The 25,034-nt window shown below is 45.4% G+C and overlaps 1 long non-coding RNA gene across 6 annotated transcripts; it reads right to left on the bottom strand.

Moving 5' to 3' along the window:
• Positions 1–701: 701 nt before the first annotated feature.
• Positions 702–5,857, bottom strand: LOC119325410. 6 transcript variants are annotated; one of them, XR_005157506.1, is made up of 6 exons: positions 5,182–5,857; positions 4,962–5,048; positions 4,674–4,778; positions 1,843–3,335; positions 1,660–1,711; positions 702–1,094 (listed from the first exon to the last, which is right to left on the bottom strand). It is a non-coding gene; the product is annotated as an uncharacterized LOC119325410 (long non-coding RNA). The 6 variants fall into 6 exon arrangements; XR_005157509.1 differs by having other exon boundaries at positions 1,660–3,335; positions 5,182–5,249; positions 5,338–5,857; XR_005157508.1 differs by having other exon boundaries at positions 1,660–3,335; positions 5,182–5,249; positions 5,345–5,857.
• Between the last annotated feature and the right edge of the window lie 19,177 nt (positions 5,858–25,034).

The raw sequence follows: 25,034 nt of genomic DNA, 5'->3' as shown, positions 1-25,034 counted from the left end.
GAAGCAGCAGCGCCTGCATCCATCGTGCCTGTGTATTTCTTTTCTTCCTCGGTTTCTCCTTTGGGCAGGAGAAGCGTACTCAACTTGTGATATTTTTCCTTTCTATTATTTTGGATTACTCGGCATGCATGGTAACACAAATGGCCCATTATGCCATATAGCACAATGTCCATTTCAAACACAAAGTGTTTTGAAAATTAAATTAGGCTTTAGAATGAAGGAATAGTCCAGACTTGAAACAGAGGATGCAACCACTTTACCAATTCAAACTCTTTAGCAACCACTTATGATTATCATGTCAAATGGCACAAGGTATCGATTTAGACTAAGAGTTATTTGAAAAGTGTTTCATTTGTTCTTTACAAAGTGTTAGATGCAATTTCACTACACATAAGAATTTTCAAGCTCAGTTAAAAAGGTATTTTTAAGCATACGAACCACAACTCGGCGATGCAAAATTGTGGTTTAGTTGTGGATGTCAAAATGCTTGCTATAAAAAAGGCATTAGTTAGTTTCCTTTAGTAGGGACAAATGATGTAAATACACAACTTAGTTTGGTAGGAGAAAGCCCTATTTAAAATTAAATCTATGCTTAGTTGGTTTAGCTGCGGTCAAGCACACGTAGCAATAAATATAATTTTCCTTAGCAGAAAAAAATGCTGTTTGTTGTTCACAACTAGATGATGCACATTCTATTTTGATAGCAGAAAGCCCAAGTTTAAACCATCCCGTGTTGTAAACACATTTATTTTTTCTAGTACTCATTTGTATGGGAAATGCACACGCTAAGAATTTCGAGTTTAATGTATGAAAAAGAATATATTTTTACGACATCTATAAACCTGCTAAGGAGGGTCTTTTAGCAGTGTTTCTATTAAAATTTTATTTTGCATGTGCATGAAAAGAATAACTTCTGGCGCATATGGAGGCACATGCATCTGAAAGGCCCATATGCTACATCGACGACCTGCTCCTTCTTCCTGTCAGTTGGCCGTGTCCCCTCCCCTGTAGCCATACCCCATTGCGGAGGAGTGCCGCTGCTTGCATTCCTCGATGGCATGCTCCTTCTCGTATTGTTATCCGCCTCTCACCCCCTGCAGCTCCACCCCAGACAGCACAAGGTCACAATTTATATTCAGAGCTATTTGAAAAGTTTTGGTCCCAAATTCATTTTCACTTTTAGTGCCAACAAAAATATAGATCTTCTCTGCAATTAATTTACATGACATGACGATGGCATCAATTCATATCCATCCATTATAACATGAACATTTATATTTTGTTTTGCGGAAAACAAACTGGACATATAACGGAATATACTAAACCGAAATAGAAAAAAAACATGGCAATCTCTTTGCATAATCTGGAATGCAAAAAGGCCATTCTCAAAAGGTAGTTATTGGTGCTGCCATATTCATTCATGAATACTACCTTATACCAACTATTATTATTTAGCTTTCTTAAGATATGCCTCTTTCATACTCTGCGAAGAACAAATTATGCATGCATATCTTCATGCGTGATATGCCTCCTTTATATTAAGAAAACGATTTTTTGCAGGTTTAAACTCCACATGGTCAGTAGAATGGGTATCTAAAAGGACCAAGATTATAGCATCAAAATGCAAGAACAAATGTTCAAAAGAGGGAGGAAAATCACCTTGATCTTGTTCACCCTTTTAGATAAATTCTTCTTCTCTTCATCCTCAGATCTGTACACTTCATGTTTAGAAAACCCGACAAAAAATCGAACACAATGCTTAAAGAAAGTGCCATTGCGGAATTTAGCATTTGCCATTTCACAAAACAGAAAATCTAAATAGGAAAAGAAATAATGGAGCACCTATGTAGAAGTGAGAAAACCTTCAACGGATGAAAAAGGAACAACACCCTCGTAGATGAATTCATTAGAACACAGGGTGGGCTAGAAGTAGAAATAAAGTAGGTGCATAAATAATTTAAATTTAAGTGCAGAAATACAGTAGAAGTAGAAGTAGAAGCAAAAAAAAACTGTAGATGCAGTAATCAAACTAAGTACTCCCTCCATGCTAGGAAAGAAGACACACAAGTTTGTTGGATTAACTTGGTCAAACTTTACATTGTTTGACTTTGACCAAAACTGGCATGCCTTCTTTTGAAGAAGGGAGGGAGTATTAAATTTAAATATGAAATGGTGTTGTGGTAATTAACAAAGTGAGCTGCAGGTACCCAGGATAAAAAACCTTCCAGCTCATTGGTGAGAAACCTCACTGAAGCTCCTACGAATAGGAGGAGGAAGCGGAGGTGGCGCGGAGGCTGTGGCTAGAATGACGGGAGGTGGACTCACTCCACTCCATGAACCGCTGCTGCTTCCGCACGCAGACAACAGAATCACCATGGCCTTCTTCCTCTGGCCGACCCAGCGCCGTCATGGTCATACGCAAGGGAGAGGGAGAGGATGGGGTTGGTGGTTTCATGGAGACTGGCGAGGAAGAGAGTTCGAGGAGGGAGCGAGGGAGGGGTGTGGCGTGCGGCGTGCGGGCGAGGGGATTGGGATTTCAAGGACATGGCTTGCCCCACACTCCCGCAAATGGCGCGACATGCACGCGGCGCGCAGGGAGAGGGCGCACCTGCAGATGTTAACTGAATAATATAGTACTCACTATGATAAGAATGATATTAGTTAAACACAAAATACTGTCAGGTTACTTGTTTAGTTTAAGGAACAGTTTAGACCGCAAAAAGAGCAGTAACAGGCAGGTACCTGACTCCTCTCTATTTCCAGCTAGGCATAATTATTCCAAAGAAAGAAAGCATAAATTACTGACACACAATGTTAGCTAGGCCAATGACATATATACATATGTAACCAACACAAAGGCTAAACCGATCGACCATTACTTCTGATGTTGCATAAAATTTCCGACATGAAAGCATCTAAGCATGTTGAGAAAGGAACTTGACGAACTCATGAGAGAAGATATAGCAAATACAAATTATTAATAGTGAAATAAGTATATAATTAGTGCAAAATTCAAGAGTGAGTTCACTCTTTCTTTACCAAACTATTATGTGAGAAGGCGTATTATAAAAGGCATAACACACACCAATCAATGTAAGAAAGTAAACCGATGTGTAGGGGCGTTCTAACTCTTAATCATGATTGTACTTGCAGGATGAATGTGCCTTCATAAGACAAACAAAATCAGAGTTTTGTAGAAGCAATGGGCAAAGAGAGAGGACACCTAATTGGCTGAGGCCACGCTATGTTGCGCCTCCTCACGGTTGACCTTCCTGCTGAGCCGTACTCATGTTGAAATAACGAAGTATATCACATCATTTGTGGTCCATATACCCCTAGAAAACATGATGACATCAGTTAATGGCATAAACATATTTCAAATAAATGTGAGCATATTTTCTGTAACAACACAAATACCAACACCAAAATCAGAAGAAACAGAATTGATAATATGGAAGTGAACTTGGCACCCGATAAATTTAACAGGCCAATATATGACAACTCTTCATGTTGATATGGCAAAAAAGCGATACTTGAAACAAATAAATTTATCTGTAAAAATGACATAAGGAATGTACTCGATAAGCATGCTAAGATACAGTCGAGCATCGGATGGGTCAATTCGATTCTGATATAACAATTATGCAGAAAATATAGTTCATAACAGCATGACAAGTGAAGTGAAAGCATTAATATATCTGAACACTTCATCTTTTTTACTGAGAATTAATATTTTATATGCTTTTTCTATTTGCGAAAGATTTGTATTCTTTGACCATTATATATTATGTCAAAATAGAAGATGATATACTGAACTTACTAACAAGTGTCAACTTCTTGATTTATCAGAGATCTAACAGAATGTAAAGGGACAGTTAACAACTTATTGCTACAATGTGTGTGTACTGCATTTAGACAGCAAGTACCAATCATTTAGACAGCAAGTACTGATCATCGGTCCCAACAAATGATGCAAAACAGAATAATCAAATGAACTACTTACCCTCTGGCAAGGTCAGGAGCTATCTATATACCCTGTCCTGGGATATATAGGTCGGCAAATGCGTACTACCTGTAGTGTTGTCTAGGCTAACAAGGTAAAATTATCCACTACAGAATAACATTTTATTTTGCCTTTCAATTCATGTGCTTACAGGATAACACATGCATTTTTTTCAACCTTATGACAGTCCATATTTTTTTGAAGAGGGTTTAAATTGGTTTCCTTTGCGAGCAATGCATACATACAGTTTGGGGAAATGGGCGAACGTGGAACAACTCCTTGACGAATCAGTAATCAAGTGTAACGAAATGCCAAGGTGAGAAAGATGGTTGGCATGTGTCTAAATCATTTAGCCTCTCATTATTTTGTGCAAATAGGCTCAAGAACAGGTATCATCTATCAGCCTATTTAAGTGAGTTTCGTTGTGGAGTGTTCCTTGCTGATGAGAAGTTTTTTTTCTTTCTAACATTTGGAAAAGGGACACATAGCTCAGGAGCACACCACGGATTCTTACTCATCCAAATAAAGGACTTTTTCAGACTTACTCAATTATAATGTGATAGATAGATCACGACTAAGTATTTTGAAAAGAGAAGTTATTTTGCCATCGAAAGAAAAAACACGAGTAATCCAAACCAAACCAAGAGCTGAGGTTGTGGCGAGCACTCACCTGGACCTTGTCGAGCTTGCCCATGTTCATAACCTTGAAAAGGGTGAATCCAGCGAGCGTCTCAAACAGCATCAACATCTCCAACCAAGCCACAACTCAACTCACCTGAATCGAAGCACAGGCACACAACGAAATCAAAACAAAGACCAAAAATTGCAAAAAGACATGAGAAATGATCAGCAGTCAAATAGTCCCAAAATGATACATTGAGAAATCTATATTGGCCTTATAGTTCATAGAAGAACAAGAAACTACAACATGCAAAAAATAACACATGAATATTCAAACCTTAGTCCTATCTGAAGACATCTTCAGTTGAACAGAGAACCAATAATATGATCCATCAAAACCAAATGCTTTAACATCGACATTCTCCTGCACCACATAAATGGCACTGAATCAGCAAAGCATAGTGTTAAAAGCATAATCAAAACATGTCCACGCAACAGGACAACAAGTTCAACATTTTCAAATGATTCATAGATTTAGGAGTTGATAGCCAAATCACCAGAATAGATCATAGCCAAGATTATACACCTATGCAGTATACCACACCTCCCGCACCAGATCTTATCCCTACAGCACGAAACCCCAAACATGTGAGCAGATCGGGCCAAGAGGAAAAAGAAAAACACTTAAAGGGAAGGGGATCGGGAGACAGGACGGAAAACCCGAGGCGGACGTCCCTGTGCAGCGCCGCCGCTGGCCGTGCCGGCTTCCCTCGCCACCTGCTCCTCTAGTCCTCGTGCAGAGAGATGGAGTCGGGTTGACCTGCTCCTTCCCCTTGTCCCAGACTGTTGCGCTGCTAGGGGCTAATGGAGAGGGGAGGATTGGCAACAAAGGACGCAGCAAGGAGACAAAGACAGGCGGCGGACCTCCTTCATCCCCGGCGCAGCTGCACCCCACCATGACTGGAGCTGCTCTTCTCCGGCACCGCCGTCTGTGTGCACGTACGGTGGTGGAGGGGGAGTAGGAGGCCATGGCGAGGCTCCAAGGGCGGAGGCCATGGCGAGGAGCGAGCAGGAGGGAGGGGCTGTGGGAATCGGCCATGGCGAGGAGCGAGAAGGAGGGAGGGGCTGTGGGGATCGATGGGAAAGGGGCTAGGGTTGTGTGGCGGCTGGTGTGGAACGAGACGGGAGAAGATGGGATTGGGCGCGTGGAGCGGAGTGGGCAATGCTTTTTGCACGCGAAGACAGGCAACCCAGCCAATGAACGCATGGCGCGAGCCCACCCGTTATTGGCCACGAAAAATAACCGCAAGGTGAAAATTGATTTTTACTGCTGTGAAGATCCAATGGTTGAGACGCGACAGAAGGCAGATCGGACGGCCAACGAAGCCCCAATCGAGGGAGCCTTCTGTAGGTGAGTTAGCTAGCCTCATTATTGTTTTAAATTTGGTTTTTGCTTTGTTTTTCTTTTTGGAGTGGTTCTGTGGCCTTGCCACCTGGAAAATCACCCTCATTCCCCCTCCCAAGTGGCTCATCATTCCCAAAATCTTACCAAGATCATGTCACTTCACTTCTTGACCAAACCCTAAACTCTTTTTCTAGGGAAAATTTCTTTTTCATTAAAGGAATAACCCTATCTGCCCTAGGTTGTGAAACAAACAACCTATATTTCTGTCCACCCAAAAATTCCCAATTAATTCTGATAATTCCTTTGGGTCATATATAGCTCAAATAGGTCCAAACTTTGCCTTGGCCTGTTCAAAAATAATTCCCTAATATTCCTTTTTCTATTCTTTCCTGAATGGCACTTCGTGAAGGAAGTGTCATTTATATTTTTCCTAATGGCTCCCAACCTTTTTGGGCATGCTTATATGTCCAAATAATTGCCTCATGCACAAGTTCAACTTTATTTTCCTAGCCAATCTTCCTCACGGAATTTTCAAAGTTTCTGTCAGACAGAAGACTTTGTGAAGGAAGTACTAGCTAGGAGTATCCAAATGAGTTAAACTTTTGCACACTCCTTAATATGCTCATATTAACCCCCTCCACACATTTGCAGACCCATCCAATCATCTATGTGAGCATAGGAGCAAATCTGTGATTCTGGCAATATTTTCAGGTTGTGAAGCAAGTGTATTTTATATTGCTTCAAAAATCCTGATAAATTACCAGATCACTCTCCTACCCATAAAACATCTCTCCACTCAATTTGGCATCATTTCATTGAGCCATTTGATCACCAAAATTATTCCAATTTTCTGGACAGAAATGATGTTTGTGAAGTAAGTGCCATTTTGGCTTGTCCTTTTGGCATGAGCTTTTACAGCATCTTTATATGTCCATATAATGAGGATTTGCCAAGTTTCATCCCATTCTATAACTATAGGTGAGTGCATCATCCAAATTTAGTTTCTGACCAGATTTGGCAGTTGCAAAGCAACTATATTAAATCTTGGTTCAAATCGCCTCAAAAACCCCAGGATCTTAGTCCTTCCTACGTTAATCATCCCAGACAACTCCATTAACCCCAATCAAGTTCCTGTTGATCAATAGTGCATGGCTAAGTTTACTGCAGTAAACTTCAGAGCATAGTTACCATTTAACCATAGCACCCCAGATCAAGCCAATGCCTCATAAATGCTCCACTCTAGAAGGACTAGCTCCCAGACATAGTTTTCCATCCTCTACAGCCCTTCCCGTGCCATGTCGTGTGGTGACCGCATAGCTGGCATGCACATTTGCGAGCTCTGTGCACATTGGCCGCGTCCAGTGGTTGTTTGTGCTTCGGCACCACTCCCCCTCGTCGTCTTAGAGCTTGTGACCATGTCCATTGTCTTCCTCTCATCATCGTCGTTCCCCTGGACCCCTCTCCCCCTCCGGTAGCTTCCCCATTGACGCAAACCGTCGCGCGCCCAAGGACGTATAGTGGAGATTTGGCGCTGCTCATCACCGTCGTCATCCTACCCGTGCTCCGTTGGCCTTCTCCTCCGCGCGAGAACCTCCACTGCTCCTCCTATGTCGTCTACCTCCGAGCTCGCAAGCATGGGCATGCGTCCGCAGCGCCGGACACGCGTCCACGGCGGTGCCAGCTTGACACTCCTCCCCTCTGCCTATTTAAGGCCTCCCTCGAGCCCTCCGAGCGCTCCAGCAGCTCCCCTGTCTCCCAGCCTCCTCCCTAGCTAGTTGCCCGAGCTCCAGGAGCTCTCCATGCCACCCATCTCCGCCACGGCCGCCGCAGCCGTCCTCTCAAATTCGGCCAAATTGAGCTCCCTCCGTCCTCCATTCCACCACCACTAGACCACCCAGACCCCGGCGCACCTTCCCAACCCCTTAGTTCGGCACAGGAGTGCTTGTGGCCGCGTGTCCCCAAAGTTGGCTGCCGTCATTGCTCTTTGCCTTCGTAGGGCGCCGCCATTCCGCTCATCCTCGACGTTTGTTCTACGCCCGGATGGATGCGCGGCGTCCTCCCGATCCCGTAGGTGGTCCGAGTTCCACCTGGGGCAGCCTAAGTTGCTGGTGAGCGCCAACGCATGTCCAGCCATTGCCTCCTCTGTCGCTTCTCGTCACGGCCACCCAGCCCTTCCCCAGCGCCAGCAGATGGGCCAGCTGCGTGCGGCTCTCCGCGCCCATCTCGCCGGTGGCCTCGGCTCGGCCGGGGGCTGCCGGAGCAGCCGTGGCCGTCACCGGCGCTGCGCCCCTCCCAGCTCCTCCTCTGTTCCGTGCGGGGAATAGGCGAGGAAGAAGATGACCGAGGCCAGGAGGGCCCCCTCTCTCTACTCGACCCCACATGTCAGCGTCTCGGGGCGTTGACCCTAGGGGCCGATGTGGATAAGTGACGGGCCCCACCCTGCGGGTACCGCATATCAGCGACCCCAAGCCCGGCCCCGCCACTGTTCACGTGGATAAGTGAAAGTGTATTTCCCTAATTGCGTTTTCTGTTTTTCTGTCCAGGCCCTGTTTGAAAATATTTTCATTATAGATGGGTCCCTGGCAGTCAAACGTTCATATCTTTTAACCCGTAGCTCCAAATCACGTGATTCCAAAGCCCACTTCTTCGTTTAGTCGAGCCCATTCTGACGAAACCATTTTCACCATGTTTTGAAATTCTGAAAATGACTATTATGCCCTTGCCCTTAATCAGCCCCCTCCGAGAGAGTATGATTTCCGGTGATTCATTTAGCGAGTTTCTCGCACTTTCTCCCGGTGATTTCTTCCACCCCAGGCAAGCCACACCCTCCGTTTACATCACTGTAATGCGGTGACATGGTTTAATCTATTTGAACTTGTTAAAATATTATTTAGCCACATGACTTTGTGCATGGCATTTTCTCGGAGTATTATTTTGATCTTCATGTTGCCATGCTATTGTTTGGACTACTAGGAATTATGCTTGCAATTGATGAGTATCATGTTGTCATTGGAGTATTAGTGGCTGGAATTATGATTACTTTCATGTTGATATCTGTTATTATATTTTGAAGTATTACTTTGGATATCATGCTGCCTTTGGATTATTAGTGGTTAGTATGATTATTTTCATGATGCTAGTTGATGTTCTGTCGCTTGGAGTATTATTTTCGGAGATGGTGTTTACATGTGGATCTTGGCCGAATAGCTTTATTCTTGTTATTGGAGTAGTAGGATTATTGTTTTTGGATTCATCATGATAGTAGTGTTGTGCTACCCTTGGAATATTTTGAGATATTGATATTATGCTCGGATTATTTGTTGGATATTGCTATGACTTGGATTCATGTTTGATAGTTGATATCGAAGTATTAGTTATCATAGTTATATTTTTGGGGTTAAATTCCGTCATAAAGTTGGTCAGGTGCCACCGAACCGGGCTTTTCCAATGCAACCACATTTGCCTTTTATGGGAAAGCCCTAATGCGATGTTATTGTCATGCCTCCCGCCGGTGCCTCCAACGAGGCAAGGTTACTGGCATGTGGTACCCTGGCCCGGTAAGCAGACATAACCTTGTGTGCCCGTAGTTGGTATTGAGATCTCTTGACCCCGTTTGGGACGGTTTGGTTTTGCCACGATGTGGCTGTTTTGCCACGACGGTGGCCTTTGGTGTCTGGGGTAGACACGGGGCCACCCATGACTTAGCCCAGTGGGGAGTTAGTCGGAGTGGCCGGGAGATTCTCATGGTAGTAGATTGGTTTTGTTGGAACGCCACTGGTCCACCCAGATGGGAGTGCGAGGCCATGGGTTCTGTGGTGTGGGTAAAGTGCGCTACCTCTGCAGAGAGTGTGTGTTTAATCTATCGATAGCCGCGTCCTCGGTCATGGGCATAAGTTCGTACTAGGTCACACCGTTCAATCAACACTCACATGACGGAATGACTTATAGGTGATGTATATGTTGATATTGTGAGCTGTAACAGTTTGGAAGCATGATGATGATGATGTTGGGATGATCTTGAGAAGGATCATTCAGTTTGTGATGTGGTCACGAGGTGATCATATGGATGTTCTGTTTGTGATCTGTGAATGATCAACTCCAGTTACAAGGTAACCTGTTGAGCCCGGTGTGGTTCCGTTTGTGATCTGTGAATGATCCCCGTTCGGTTATGAGGTAACCCCTTGAACCCGGTGCGGTTCCGTTTGTGATCCTTGAGTGATCACCGTTTTGTTTTGGTCACGAGGTGATCGAGATGGTATATTGCTTGGACTGTTAGCCAAGTGTGAGATGGTTCATGTGGTACTTGAGATCTAAGATGATGGCTTATCAGTATTCTAGTAGTTCATATCATGATTATTAGTTGCTTCATCATGGTAGTTATTAATTTAATTAACCTGCTTAATGCTATGTTGTTGTCTTGCCTTGATGCTTTTGGTTGTTGTGAGCTTGCAAGTACATTCAATGTACTGACCTGGCGTCTCATGCCAGATTGCAGGTGATGCCGTGATTGCTTGATTGCTTGTTGTGGTTTCCGTTCATGCGACCTAGATCGTGTCCCAGCCAGACTCCCTGCAGAGTGGAGTTCACTACCTTCGTCGTTGTTCCGCTGCTAGAAGAATTCCGCTGCTACGAGTTGTTCCGCTACTAGCATAGAGCAAGTGTAGTATCGCAGGCGTAGTGTCGCCGTGCTGATGTGCTTCTTTGTAACATCAGACCTTTGTATTATTATTTTTGTATTAAGAGATGATTTGTTCTATGTCAAGCAGTGCTGTATTCCAGAGACTTCTCCTTGATCTCTGGGCTGGAATACGGGGCGTTCCGGTTTCTCTGAGACAGGGTGCCACAGGCTTGGTATCAGAGCAGGTCTAGCTATAGGACGCCCTAGTCAGCGTGAGCAGCAGAAACCGGTAGAAATCGGTAGTATAGAGTCTGGCTTGATGATTGCATTTGGTTGCTGCATTTATTTGTTGCATAGCATGCATATAGCCTTAGTATTTGTTGCTAACGGTTTATCTGGTGAGTGTAGCTGGCATCGGTTCAGATTCACTATAGCTCAACCTTTGCATTTCTCCAGTTTCCTTTTTCTCTCGGTGTTTGGTGTCATTTCTGTCCCAGCAGAGTGATGCCAAGTGATCCCGACATTGTTTGCAAAAATGGTGCTCAGCTATCGCGCCGATATCCTCCTTTCAGCCCTGCCTATCGTTTCGGTGATGGACATGCTTCTATCCCGGATCGTTCTTTTAAATTGTCATGTTGGCAACCCTTAATGATCTTAGTTATCAAGAAAGGGCAATGTCAGCAGCCTCTGTTTTTCCCTGCTATCCTATTTCTTGGACGAGTATGAATCTTTTTCCGTCCGCTTGATAGTAATGTGGCTGCGACCTTCGTGTCCCACTACATGATTACCGAGTGCGTCCTCATCTCCAAGCTAGTTCAGGTTGCTACCTGGCTAAGCTAGCACTTGGTGTAGCGATGTTTACACCAATTCTTCCACACATTTATTCGTCCTCGTGCACATCGTCATAGCATGCTAGATCATAGAACCGGAGATCTCGCGAGATTTGTGTGCTTAAGTAGGCATGCATATTGTGTGACTAGCAGTAATATGTGACATTGATTGTGTAAATTGATTGTTGTTGTGTGCTTTTTTTTAGTTGAGTTTTCTTTTGCTTCTTTCTTTTTGGGTCCCGGTGTTACATTATTTTCCCCTATAAAGAGTTGCTCATCCACCGACACCAGACTCGGAGAAGTAATAAGGATTTTAAATATTTGGAAGAAGCTCAGCTAATGATTTTGGGTCTACCCAGTCAACCACATTATAGCATTAATATCTGTTTAGAATACCAATGGTGCATTGGATTGACTATCAACATCGAGTCTACATCATTACAAAATACTCACAACAGTAATGATCAAGTCAGCAGTAAGACAAGTCAGGTACAAGATCAACGGTACATTTTCAGATAGAGGTATGGATCATATACAAAGTTTTGGCTCAGCAATGCATGATGCTTGAAATATGTTATCATCCGAAATAAAGTCAGAATGTGATATGCTCAAGGAAGATAGTCTAACCATTTTTCTCATGCAAATAATCCGCCTCAGAATATGGTCGTGTGTATGGATTTCAGTCTGCATATCCGTATGAAGTTTTGGATATAAGAAACTCAGTCTTCTTCCACACGCTATGGGAAGAAATTTATGATGCAAGGCTCCTCAAATTTTCCTCAGCATGATATGTGAACAATTTCCGGCCCACGATACACGGTATTTCTCAACAAGATATCTCGGTAAAAGCTTCTGACAAATGGAAATGAATTTTTCTCAACAAGCAAACCCGGGGAGAAGCTTCTCAAGTCCGGAACCCGGGCTTCTCCAGCACAATAATCAGAGCAAGCTTCATGTGTAAGCTATAGAGCCTTCTTCTTCATGATACCCAAACAAAATATTTGAGCAGAAGTTAACAAGTCTTCCTCATCAAGCTACTCGGATGGCTTCTCTCGTAAGCCACCCAGTCTGTGTCAGTACCACACCATGCACCATCCTCAGAGATTATATGATGAGTTGCCAAGGTATTGCAGTACTGCTCAAGGACCAGACTTGCAATAATTTTGTCAGAGGTAAACTTCAGTCAAAACATATGCCTATCACAAGGATCAAGTGTTCGGTGGCATATCCTTCTTATATATGGTGAGCATGCATCCCCAGTTATATCAGTAACTCATACGAGATGCGGCAAAGATCCAGCAGATATACCTAAGGAAAGTAAGGACCCCACAACCTCCCGAGTCAGGCAAAGGAGAATAAGCAGAGATACATCTCATGAATTACAAGTATCGACAATATCTGGAAATGACATGCAAAATCAACAATCTTGGCAATGGTCACCAAGGTCATTATTCCCGCAACTGACAAGGAGATATCATAAGACCTTGTCACCTTCTTGTATGATTGGCCTCAGTAATGAGCTCCGTACAGCTACAAACCCCGGGTATATGTCATATATGTGTGGACCTAGGTTAGAAAACAAGCACAAGGAATAATGTCAAAAATATTGCACTAATCATGTCCATGGTCATATGCAGAATCAAGGACAGATGTGGCCAAATTATTTCAGTAAGGTATCCTAACAAAGAAAATCATGACCGTAAAAAGGATGAGGCTGACAGCGAAGTATGATGATTTTTGCATGACCATCAGGGTCTAGATACCCAAGTCAGTTGGAGGCCATTATTCCATATGGATCCCCAAAGGCATACTCTCAAGGGCCTACTCTATTTTACAAGGATTTTCATACCCCGCTGACTCGCTTGACATGGTTAGTGTGGAATATCCAAGTCTGTTCTGTGAGATCCAAGATTCCTTTGCAAACTTAGCAGTTTGACTCCAGTGGCAGTATTAAAGCATCTCACAGCCTATTACCACAGATGGGTATATCAACCGCATGAGAAAAATCAAAAGCCGAACAATCAACTCAGACCCGGTATACTCAGTCTGTCAGGAAAAGCATTTATCCGTCAGCCCCCTGTCAGGCGAGTCTCAAGATGTAAATATTTGAGCTATGACACAGCTATAACTCCATACACCATTATATTGCTCACAACAGAAGGCACTCAAATCTTTGGTACATATCTCATGCCCGAGCCAAGGAAATAAATCAAGATAAATCAGTGCCACCTATGAGCAGTCAGATCCCATTAGGAGAATGGCCATGATTCTCAGCATTTATTGAACCCAGAAGGCCTGCATTTATCTGAAGCAACCCCATGGCAGAAGTAAAAAAGGTTTTCATGATCAAAAGAAAATGTATGCTCAGATCCAGTGGATATCACCGTAGATATGAGAAACTTCACGTCAATAAAAAGGATTTGGTATGTGAGCAAAAACCCGTCAGAATTTGGGGAAAGGTGAAGCAAGATCACCACAGAGCAAGGTAAGTTGATCATCTGAAATTCTTGGGGGAACAATAAATAAAGGAAAAAAGATACCCGAGTTGGAAACGGTGTCCTCAAGTCATAATTGTTCCCAGAGCAACTAAATCTCGAGGACGAGATTTCTTTAAGGGGGTAAGGATTGTAACAGCCTAGATTTTGGCCCTTTTCATTTTCTTCCGATTTATTTGGTTTTTGCTCTGGTTTTCTTTTTGGAGTGGTTCTGTGGCCTTGCTACCTTGGAAATCACCCTCATTCCCCCTCCCAAGTGGCTCATCATTCCCAAAACCTTGCCAAGATCATGTCACTCCACTTCTTGACCAAACCCTAAACTCTTTTTCTAGGGAAAATTCCTTTTTCATTAAAGGAATAACCCTATCTGCCTAGGTTGTGAAGCAACCCATATTTTTGTCCACCCAAAAATTCCCAATTAATTCTCATAACTCCTTTGGGTCATATATAGCTCAAATAGGTCCAAACTTTGCCCTAGCCAGTTCAAAAATAATTCCCCAAAATTCCTTTGTCTATTCTGCCCTAAATGGCACTTTGTGAAGGAAGTGTCATTTATATTTTTTCTAATGGCTCCCAACCTTTTTGGGCATGCTTATATGTCCAAATAAGTGCCTCACGCACAAGTTCAACTTTATTTTCTTAGCCAATCTTCCTCAGGGAATTTTCAAAGTTTTTGTCAGACAGAAGGCTTTGTGAAGGAAGTACTAGCTAGGAGTATCCAAGTGAGTTAAACTTTTGCACACTCCTTAATGTGCTCATATTAACCCCATCCACCCATTTGCAGCCCCATCCAATCATCTATGTGAGCACATGAGCAAATCTTTGATTCTTGCAATATTTTCAGGTTGTGAAGCAAGTGTATTTTATATTCCTTCAAAAATCCTGATAAATTACCAGATCATTCTCCTACCCATAAAACATCTCTCCACCCAATTTGGCATCATTTCATTGAGCCATTTGATCACCAAAATTATCCCAAGTTTCTGGATTGAAATGATGTTTGTGAAGCAAGTAGCATTTTGCCTTGTCCATTTGGCATGAGCTTTTCACAACATCTTTATATGTCCTTATAATGAGGATTTGCCAAGTTGCATCCCATTCTATAACTCTAGGTGAGTGCATCATCCAAATTTAGTTTCAGACCAAATTTGGCAGTTGCAAAGCAACTATATTAAATCTTGGTTCAAATCCCCTCGAAACCCCCAGGATCTTAGTCCTTCCTACGTTAATCATCCCAGACAACTCCATTGACCCCAATCAAGTTCTTGTTGATCAATTGTGCATGGCTAAGTTTACTGCAGTAAACTTCAGAGCTTAGTTACCATTTAACCATAACACCCCAGATCAAGCCAATGCCTCATAAATGCTCCACTCTAGAAGGACTAGCTCCCAGACATAGTTTTCCATCCTCTACATGTAACGCCCCGGATTCGATGCGCCAGTTGTGTGCCAGTTATTCACCGTCATTGCCATGTCATTTGCTTGTGTGTTGCATTTTATCATGTCATCATGTGCATTGCATTGCATACGTGTTCGTCTCATGCATCCGAGCCTTTTCCCCGTTGTCCGTTTCGCGATCCGGCACTCCTATGTCCTCCGGCGTCCCCTTCTGCCTCTCTTCGTGAGCAGGTGTTAAACGTTTTTGGAATGGACCGAGTCTTGCCAAGCGGCCTTGGTATAGCACCGGTAGACCACCTGTCATGTTTCGTGCCATTTGGAGGTCGTTTGGTACTCCAACGGTTAACCGGGTAACCGTAAAGCCCCTTTTGTCTTGCAGCCCAACGCCCCTCCAAAGTAGCCCAAAACCCATCTAAATCCCCTCCATGCTGTCGGTCGTTCGATCACGATCGCGTGGCCGAAAACCGCTCCTCATTTGGACTCTCCTAGCTCCCTCTACCTATAAATATATGCACCTCCCCCAAAATTCGCAGATGAAACCCTAAAAATCGTCCCCGCGCTCGCCGGACACGTCCGCCGCCACCGGACGAAATCGCCGCCACCCCCGCAGCCACTGGCGTCGCGCCATGTGGCGCCCCCGTGCCCGCCGCCACCGAAGCCCGTCGCGGCCCATCGCGGGCCCTCCCCGGCCCGGGACGCCGCCGCCGCCGCCTCGCGGGCACGCGAGCCCCGCGCTCGCCGGACCCCGCCGCCGCGCCGTCGCGCGCCTCCAGCGCCGGCTCCCCGCTGCAGCCCGCCTCCGCCGCCGCCCGGCGACCGCGCCGCCGGCCGCGCCTTGCCCCGCCGCCGGGAGCCGCTGCCTCCGCGCCCTCCTCCGCGCCCCGTGCCGTCTCCTCATCGCCGTCGCCGGATCCGGCCTCCTTCGGCCGCCTCCCTGTCGCCCCATTGCCAGAGCCCCTCGCTGGTGCTCCTCCGGCCGCCGCACTGCGCGTCTCCGGCGAGATCCGCCGCCACCTCGCCGCGTTGACTTTTCCCCTCGAGGTGGTAAAAATCTGCTAAGTCCTTTTCCTGTCATATTTTCATGCGATGTTTGACCTGCCGTATCTCTGCATCCATAGCTCCATTTCGTGCGTGTAATATGTCAAATTGTTCGTCTCAAAGAGTACATCATTTCATTCCATTGCATCATATTCATTTGAGCTCATCTTGATGCCTGAATCATTGTTGTAAGAGTGCTTCATAATGTTTTCTGATGTCTGTTATCAGAACGAGCTCTTTTGTCATTTTTGCCATGATTGATGTGTGCATCCTATGAGGTTGATGTCTACATGTGTTTTGATATATGCCATGTCTTCTTTACAGAGGTGCTTACCATGTATTTTTGTGATCAATGTGGTGACTAGCACAAGCATGCAAACTAGGCATCGTGATGTTGCTGGTTTTAGTCCATGTTCTGCTGTTATTTTGATGTCATGTAAACTTGATGCTACAGAGAGATCCATGCATATTTTGAGATACTTCAGTAAGGATGTTTTGAACAATAGGTTATTGTATATCCATTCATGCCCTTGGTTGCAATTATGGAGTAGTCTAGTATGTAATTTTCGTGCTCTACTTTTGCTTCAAAATGTTTCCTGGCAGATTGTTTACATGTTATTCAATTTGGCCAAGGTTGCTATAGTTGATCCTTGCATGCTATGGACTTGTTCTTGCCTTGGTTTGTTACATAAACATGTCTTATTGATGATGCTATGCTTATCTTGTCATGCAATGACTTGTGGTGAGTGAATCGAGCTTGTTAAGTAGGGTACATGATGTTGCTGTTTTGCTAGGCTGAATCTGTTATTTCATGATGCTATATAAACATGTTTCTACTAATCATTCTACGCATAATCTGGAGATGTTCTATAAACATGTTTTGTTCTACATGTCATGCTATATCCATCAATGCCCCTGGTAGCATTTATAGCTTGATGTAGCTTGTTCATATCTTGCTCCAAAGTTGCTTCATAATGTTGTTGTCAACCTGTTAACATTAAGTTCAGTTGTTTCCATGTGTTTTCCTAGTGATACATGCACCCTATGACCTTGCTATTGCCATGCTTAGCTTCAAAAATATTTCTTCTTACTGTTGGTTGCCTTGCCATGCCATGTATTGCTCTGTGGTGAGTTGCACAAGCTCATCTACATGCCTTCATAATTCTGTTTCTGCCATGTTTGAATCTGTATTATAACTTGCTATGTTTACGTGGGTGCCATCATATTTTCTGATCCTTTTTGGCTTATGGTCACTAAGGGACTTTTGATCTATGCTTTGATTAGAATCATGCCATGCCTTTGTTTTCCATGATAAGTTCCTGTAACATGTTGTTTGATAGCTCTAAACATTGCAACCTGATGTTATTTTCTGCAAAGTCTGAAATTGTTATAACTTGCAATCTTACCATGTGTGTTTGAGCATGTTCTAGTGATTTCTGGAGATAGCTCAGTGTTCATGTTTTGTTGTGCTTTACCTGTACATCATGTACATGCCTTTTGTTATCATGTTGTGGTGCTGTAGCATGTTGTTTTGATGCTTGCAATATGCCTAGTTGCTGTTTTGGACAGATTGTTGCTATCACTTGTTTAGTGTGTGTGTGTTGAACCGTTGCTCCGTTTTGAGTGTGCTCTATATGAAACTTGCTTAGAATTGCATGTAGTTTTATATTATCATGTTACATCCTTGTTTGGTGTGTTTGCTTGATGTTTGGGTGCATTTTGCATCAATGCCATGTTTAACTTGTTTTGCTCATATCTTCTAGGCCATAGCTCCGAACTAATTGAACTTTATATGTAACTTGACTAGAATCTCGTGTAGATCATCTTGGTGCATCTTAACTTGCTGTTTAACAACTTGAACATAAGGTTTATTCAGATCTGGACCAACTTCGAAATTTGCATATGAGGACTTACCGGAATTGTTATATGTTGTTCCCGGCCTCATTTAAACTTGCCTTGTTGTGTTGTTCTTGTTTGCATCATCTCTTCACATGAGTAGCTTCATGTAGCTTGGTCATGCATCATGCTTGTTGGGCATCATGTCATGTTCACGTGTGGTGTGTTTACTATGTTGTGTGCTTCTTTTCGATAGTTCCTGTTTCCGTTGCGATCGTGAGGATTCGTTCGTCTACGCTTGGTTCGTCTTCTTGGCTTCATGAGTTCGTCTTCTTCATGGACTCGTTCTTCTTCCTTGCGGGATTTCAGGCAAGATGACCGCTACCCTGGATCTCACTACTATCATTGCTATACTAGTTGCTTCGTTCTATCGCTATGCTGCGTTACCTATCTGTTGCTCTTCAAGCCATCCCAAATTGCCATGAACCTCTAACCTTTAACACCTTTCCTATGCAAACCGTTGTTTGGCTATGTTACCGCTTTTGCTCGGCCCCTCTTATAGCGTTGTTAGTTGCAGGTGAAGTTGAAGATTTCTCCATGGTGGACAGGGTTTTTGGTTGGGATATCACAATATCTCTTATATTATTAATGCATCTATATACTTGGTAAAGGGTGGAAGACTTGGCCTTTTGCCTAGTGTTTGGTTCCACTCTTGCCGCCCTAGTTTCCGTCATACTGGTGTTATGTTCCCGGATTTTGCGTTCCTTACGCGGTCGGGTGATTTATGGGACCCCCTTGACAGTTCGCTTTGAATAAAACTCCTCCAGCAAGGCCCAACCTTGGTTTTACCATTTGCCTCACCACCACCTACCCTTTCCCTTGAGTCGGCCAACCCAAGGGTCATCTTTATTTTAGCCCCCCCCCAACTAGTGCTTGTCTAAGTGTTGGTCCGACCTAGAGCACCGTGCGGGGCCATCCCTTGGCAACTTGGGTTACGTCGGTTCCTGTATGCTTCGCTCATCCGGTGTGCCCTGAGAACGAGATATGTGCAGCTCTTATCGGGATTTGTCGGCACATCGGGCGGCTTGCTGGTCTTGTTTTATGATTGTCGAAATGTCTTGTAAACCGGGATTCCGAGTCTGATCGGGTCTTCCTGGGAGAAGGTCTATTCCTTCGTTGATCGTGAGAGCTTGTCATGGGCTAAGTTGGGACACCCCTGCAGGGTATAATCTTTCGAAAGCCGTGCCTGCGGTTATAGGCAGATGGGAATTTGTTAATGTCCGGTCGTAGATAACTTGACACCAGATACGAATTAAAACGCATCAACCGCGTGTGTAGCCATGATGGTCTCTTCTCGGCGGAGTTCGGGAAGTGAACAGGTTTCCGGGTTATGTTTGACGTAAGTAGGAGTTTAGGATCACTTCTTGATCATTGCTAGCTTCACGACCGTTCCGCTTGTTCTCTTCTCGCTCTTATTTGCGTATGTTAGCCACCATATATGCTTAGCCGTTGCTGCAGCCTCACCACTTTACCCCTTCATTTCCCTTTAAGCTTTGCTAGTCTTGATACCCATGGTAATGGGATTGCTGAGTCCTCGTGGCTCACAGATTACTACAACAACAGTTGCAGGTACAGGTTATGCGATGATCATGACGCGGGAGCGATGTTTGCTTGTATTGGAGTTCTTCTTCTGCTTCTTCTTCGATCAGGGGATAGGTTCCAGGTCGGCAGCCTGGGCTAGCAGGGTGGATGTCGTTTGAGTTTCTGTTTGTGTTTCATCCGTAGTCGGATGATGCTCTTATGTATGATGATGTTGTATTCGTGTGGCATTGTACTTCTTATGTATGTATCCCCATCTATTATGTAATGTTGATGTAATGATATCGACCTTGCAAAAGCGTTTCAATATGCGGGTCTATCCTTGGTGGGACCTTCGAGTTCCTTTTGGATAGGGTCGCATATTGGGCGTGATACTACAGCCCTCCCCGTGCCATGTCGTGTGGTGATCGTGCAGCTGGCATGCACATTTGCACGCTCTGTGCACAGTGGCCGCGTACAGTGGCTGTTTGTGCTTCGGCACCACTCTCCCTCGTTGTCTTAGAGCTTGTGACCGTGTCCATTGTCTTCCTCTCGTCGTCGCTGTTCCCCTGGACCCCTCTCCCCCTCCGGCAGCTTCCGAACCGACGCAAACCACCGCGTGCCCACAAACGTACAGTGGAGATTTGGCGCTGCTCGTCGCTGTCGTCATCCTCCCCGTGCTCCGTTGGCCTTCTCCTCCCAGTGAGAACCTCCACTGCTCCTCCTGTGTCGTCTACCTCTGAGCTCGCGAGCGTGGGCACGCATCCGCAGCGCCGGACACGCGTACGCGGCGGTGCCAGCTCGGCACTCCTCCCCTCTGCCTATTTAAGGCCTTCCCTGAGCCCTCCGAGCGCTCCAGCAGCTCCCCCTCTCTCCCAGACACCACCCTAGCTAGTCGCCCGAGCTCCAGGAGCTCTCCATGCCACCCATCCCCGCCACGTCCGCCGCAGCCGTCCTCTCAAATTCGGCCAAGCTGAGCTCCCTCCCTCCTCCATTCCACCACCACTAGACCACCCAGACCCCGGCGCACCTTCCCAACCCCTCAGTTCAGCGTCGGAGTGCTTGTGCCTGCGTGTACCCAAAGTTGGCCCCCGCCGTTGCCCTCTGCCTCCATAGGGCGCCGCCATTCCGCTCATCCTTAGTGTTTATTCTACATTAGGATGGATGCGCGGCGTCCTCCCGTTCCCTTAGGCCTTGTTCGGTTCCATGAAAAATGAGAGGGATTGACAGGGATTGGCAGGGATTAAATCCCATCTAGTTCAAATTTTCCCCAAATCCCCTCCATTCCACTCCAATCCACTTGAGGAGTGCCGTAACCGAACAAGGCCTTAGGTGGTCCGAGCTCCACCTGGGACAGCCTGAGTCACTGGCGAGCGCTAACGCATGTCCAGCCATCGCATCCTCTATCGCCTCTCGTCGCGGCCGCCCAACCCTTCCCCAGCGCCAGCAGATGGGCCAACTGTGTGCGGCTCTCCAAGCCCATCTCGCCGGTGGCCTCGGCTCGGCCGGGGGCTGCCGGAGCAGCCGTGGCCGTCGCCGGCGCTGCGCCCCTCCCCAGCTCCTCCTCTGTTCCATGCGGGGAACAGGCGAGGAAGAAGATGATCGAGGCCAGGCGGGCCCCCCCTCTCTCTCGACCCCACATGTCAGTGTCTTAGGGCGTTGACCCTAGGGGCCAACGTGGATAAGTGACGGGCCCCACCCTGTGGGACCCGCGCGTCAGCGACCCCAAACCCGGCATCGCCACTGTTCACGTGGATAAGTGAAAGCGTATTTCCCTAATTGCGTTTTCTGTTTTTCTGTCCAGGCCCTGTTTGAAAATATTTTCATTACAGATGGGTCCCTGGCAGTCAAACGTTCATATCTTTTTACCCGTAGTTCCAAATCAGGTGATTCCAAAGACCACTTCTTTGTTTCGTCAAGCCCGTTCTGATGGATCCATTTTCACCATGTTTTGACATTCTGAATATGAGCATTATGCCCTTGCCCTTAATCAGCCCCCTCCGAGAGAGTATGATTTCCGGCGAATCGCTCCGCGAGTTTCTCGCACTTTCTCCCGGTGATTTCTTCCACCCCAGGCAAGCCACACCCTCCATTTGCATCATTGTAATACAGTGAAATGGTTTAATATATTTGAACTAGTTAAAATATTGCTTTAGCCACATGACTTTGTGCATGGCATTTTCTCGGAGTATTACTTTGATCTTGCTATTGCCATGCTATTGTTTGGACTACTAGGAGTTATTCTTGCAATTGATGAGTATCATGTTGTCATTGGAGTATTAGTTGTTGGTATTATGATTACTTTCATGTTGATATCTGTTATTATATTTTGAAGTATTACTTTTGATATCGTGCTGCCTTCGGATTATTAGTGGTTAGTATGATTATTTTCATGATGCTAGTTGATGTTCTGTCGCTTAGAGTATTATTTTCGGAGATGTTGTTTACATGTGGATCTTAGCCGAATAGCTTTATTCTTGTTATTGGAGTAGTAGGATTATTGTTTTCGGATTCATCATGACAGTAGTGTTGTGCCACCCTTGGAGTATTTTGAGATGTTGATATTATGCTCGGATTATATTTTGGATATTGCTATGACTTGGATTCTAGTTTGATAGTTGATATCGGAGTATCAGTTATCACAGTTATATTTTTGGGGTTAAATTCCGTCATTAAGTTGGTCAGGTGCCACCGAACCGGGCTTTTCCAGTGCAACCACATTTGCCTTTTATGGGAAGGCCATAATGCGATGCTATTGTCATGCCTCTCGCCGGTGCCTCCAACGAGGGAAGGTTATGGGCGTGCGGTACCCTGGCCCGGTAAGCAGACATAACCTTGTGTGCCCGTAGTTGGTATTGAGATCTCTTGTCCCCGTTTGGGACCGTTTGGTTTTGCCACGATGTCGCCGTTTTGCCACGATGGTGGTCGTTGGTGTCTGGGGTAGACACGAGCCACCCATGACTTAGCCCAGTGGGGAGTTAGTTGGAGTGGCCGGGAGAGTGTCATGGCAGTAGATCGGTTTTGTCGGAACGATGTTGGTCTACCCGAATGGGAGTGCCAGGCCATGGGTTCTGTGGTGTGGGTAAAGTGTGCTACCTCTCCAGAGTGTGTGTGTTTAATCTATCGATAGCCGCATCCTCGGTCATGGGCATAAGTTCATACTAGGTCACACTGTTTGATCAACACTCACATGACGGAATGACTTATAGGTGATGTATATGTTGATATTGTCAGATGTAACAGTTTGGCAGGATGCTGATGACAATGTTGGGATGATCTTGAGAAGGATCATTCAGTTTGTGATGTGGTCACGAGGTGATCATATGGATGTTCCGTTTGTGATATGTGAATGATCACCGTTCGGTTACAAGGTAACCCGTTGAAACCGGTGTGGTTCCGTTCGTGATCTGTGAATGATCACCGTTCGGTTACGAGGTAACCCGTTGAAACCGGTGTGGTTCCATTTGTGATCCTTGAGTGATCACCGTTTTGTTTTGGTCACGAGGTGATCGAGATGGTATATTTCTTGGCCGGTTAGCCAAGTGCGAGATGGTTCATGTTGTACTTGAGATCTGAGATGATGGCTTATCAGTATTCTAGTAGTTCATATCATGATTATTAGTTGCTTCATTATGGTAGCTGTTAATTTAATTAACTTGCTTGATACTATGTTGTTGTCTTGCCTTGATGCTTTTGGTTGTTGTGAGCTTGCAAGTACATTCAATGTACTGACCTGGCGTGTCATGCCAGATTGCAGGTGATGTCGTGATTGCTTGATTGCTTGTTATGGTTTCCGTTCGTGCGAGCTAGATCGTGTCCCAGCCAGAGTCCCTGCGGAGTGGAGTTCACTACCTTCGTCGTTGTTCCACTGCTAGAAGATTTCCGCTGCTACGAGTTGTTCTGCTGCTAGCATAGAGCAAGTGTAGTACCGCAGCCGTAGTGTTGCCATGCTGATGTGCTTCTTTGTAACATCATACCTTTGTATTATTATTCTTGTATTAAGAGCTGATTTGTTCTATGTCAAGCAGTGTCGTATTCCAGAGACTTCTCCTTGATCTCTGGGCTAGAATACGGGGTGTTCCGGTTTCTCTGAGCCGGGGTGCCACAACCCACGAGGATGAACGGCCATGAGAATAACTTGTATTGTAAGGCAGGCTTAGTTAGTCACCGAGCCGGACACGTTGTCTATGAGACGGCCGGGACTCTGTAAGCCACCGGGCGTCAACCTGTGTATATAAAGGGATGACCCGGTGGCGAGTTAAGGCAGGACAGAAGAGATCGAGAACTAGGTCAAGCGTATTCGCTCCCTGGTAATGGAAACCCAAGAAATAACTGAGGGAGTCATGGATTAGGGGGTATCCGGACAGCAGGACTATATACATCGTCCGGACTATTTTAGCGTGAAGATACAAGACTCAAGACTCCGTCCCGTGTCCGGATGGGACTCTCCTTTGCGTGGAAGACAAGCTTGGTGATCCGGATATTATATTTCCTTCCTTGTAACCGACTCCATGAAAACCCTAGCTCTCTCCGGTGTCTATATAAACCGGAGAGGTTGGTCCTTAGAAGGCCGATCACAATTACAATCATAATCATCATAGGCTAGCTTCTAGGGTTTAGCCTCTACGATCTCGTGATAGATCTACTCTTGTACTACTCATATCGTCAATATTAATCAAGCAGGAAGTAGGGTTTTACCTCCATCGAGAGGGCCCGAACCTGGGTAAACATTGTGTCCCTTGCTTCCTGTTACCATCAGCCTAAGACGCACAGATCGGGACCCCTACCCGAGATCCGCCGGTTTGACATCGACATTGGTGCTTTCATTGAGAGTTCCTCTATGTTGTCGCTGCAAGGCTTGATGGCGCCTTCAATCGTCGACAACACATTACAGGGTGAGACTTTTCTCCCCGGACAGATCTTTGTGTTCGGCAGCTTCGCACTGCGGGCTAATTCGCTTGGCCATCTGGAGCAGATCGACAGCTACGCCCCTGGCTACCAGGTCAGATTCGGAAACCTGAACTACATGGCGGACATTCGTGGAGACTTGATCTTCGACGGATTCAGGCCTGCGCTAGGAGCACCGGACAGTCACGATGAGCACGGCTTAGACCTGTTGTCGGACAACGCTCGGGATATCACCCCAGTTGTCGGTGTCAAAACCGGCGGATTGGGTAGGGGGTCCCGAACTATGCGTCTAGGCGGATGGTAA

This window comes from Triticum dicoccoides, chromosome 6B, assembly GCF_002162155.2.
Source record: "Triticum dicoccoides isolate Atlit2015 ecotype Zavitan chromosome 6B, WEW_v2.0, whole genome shotgun sequence".
NCBI classification, from domain to species: domain Eukaryota; kingdom Viridiplantae; phylum Streptophyta; class Magnoliopsida; order Poales; family Poaceae; genus Triticum; species Triticum dicoccoides.
This window is presented reverse-complemented; position numbering and strand designations above follow the sequence as displayed.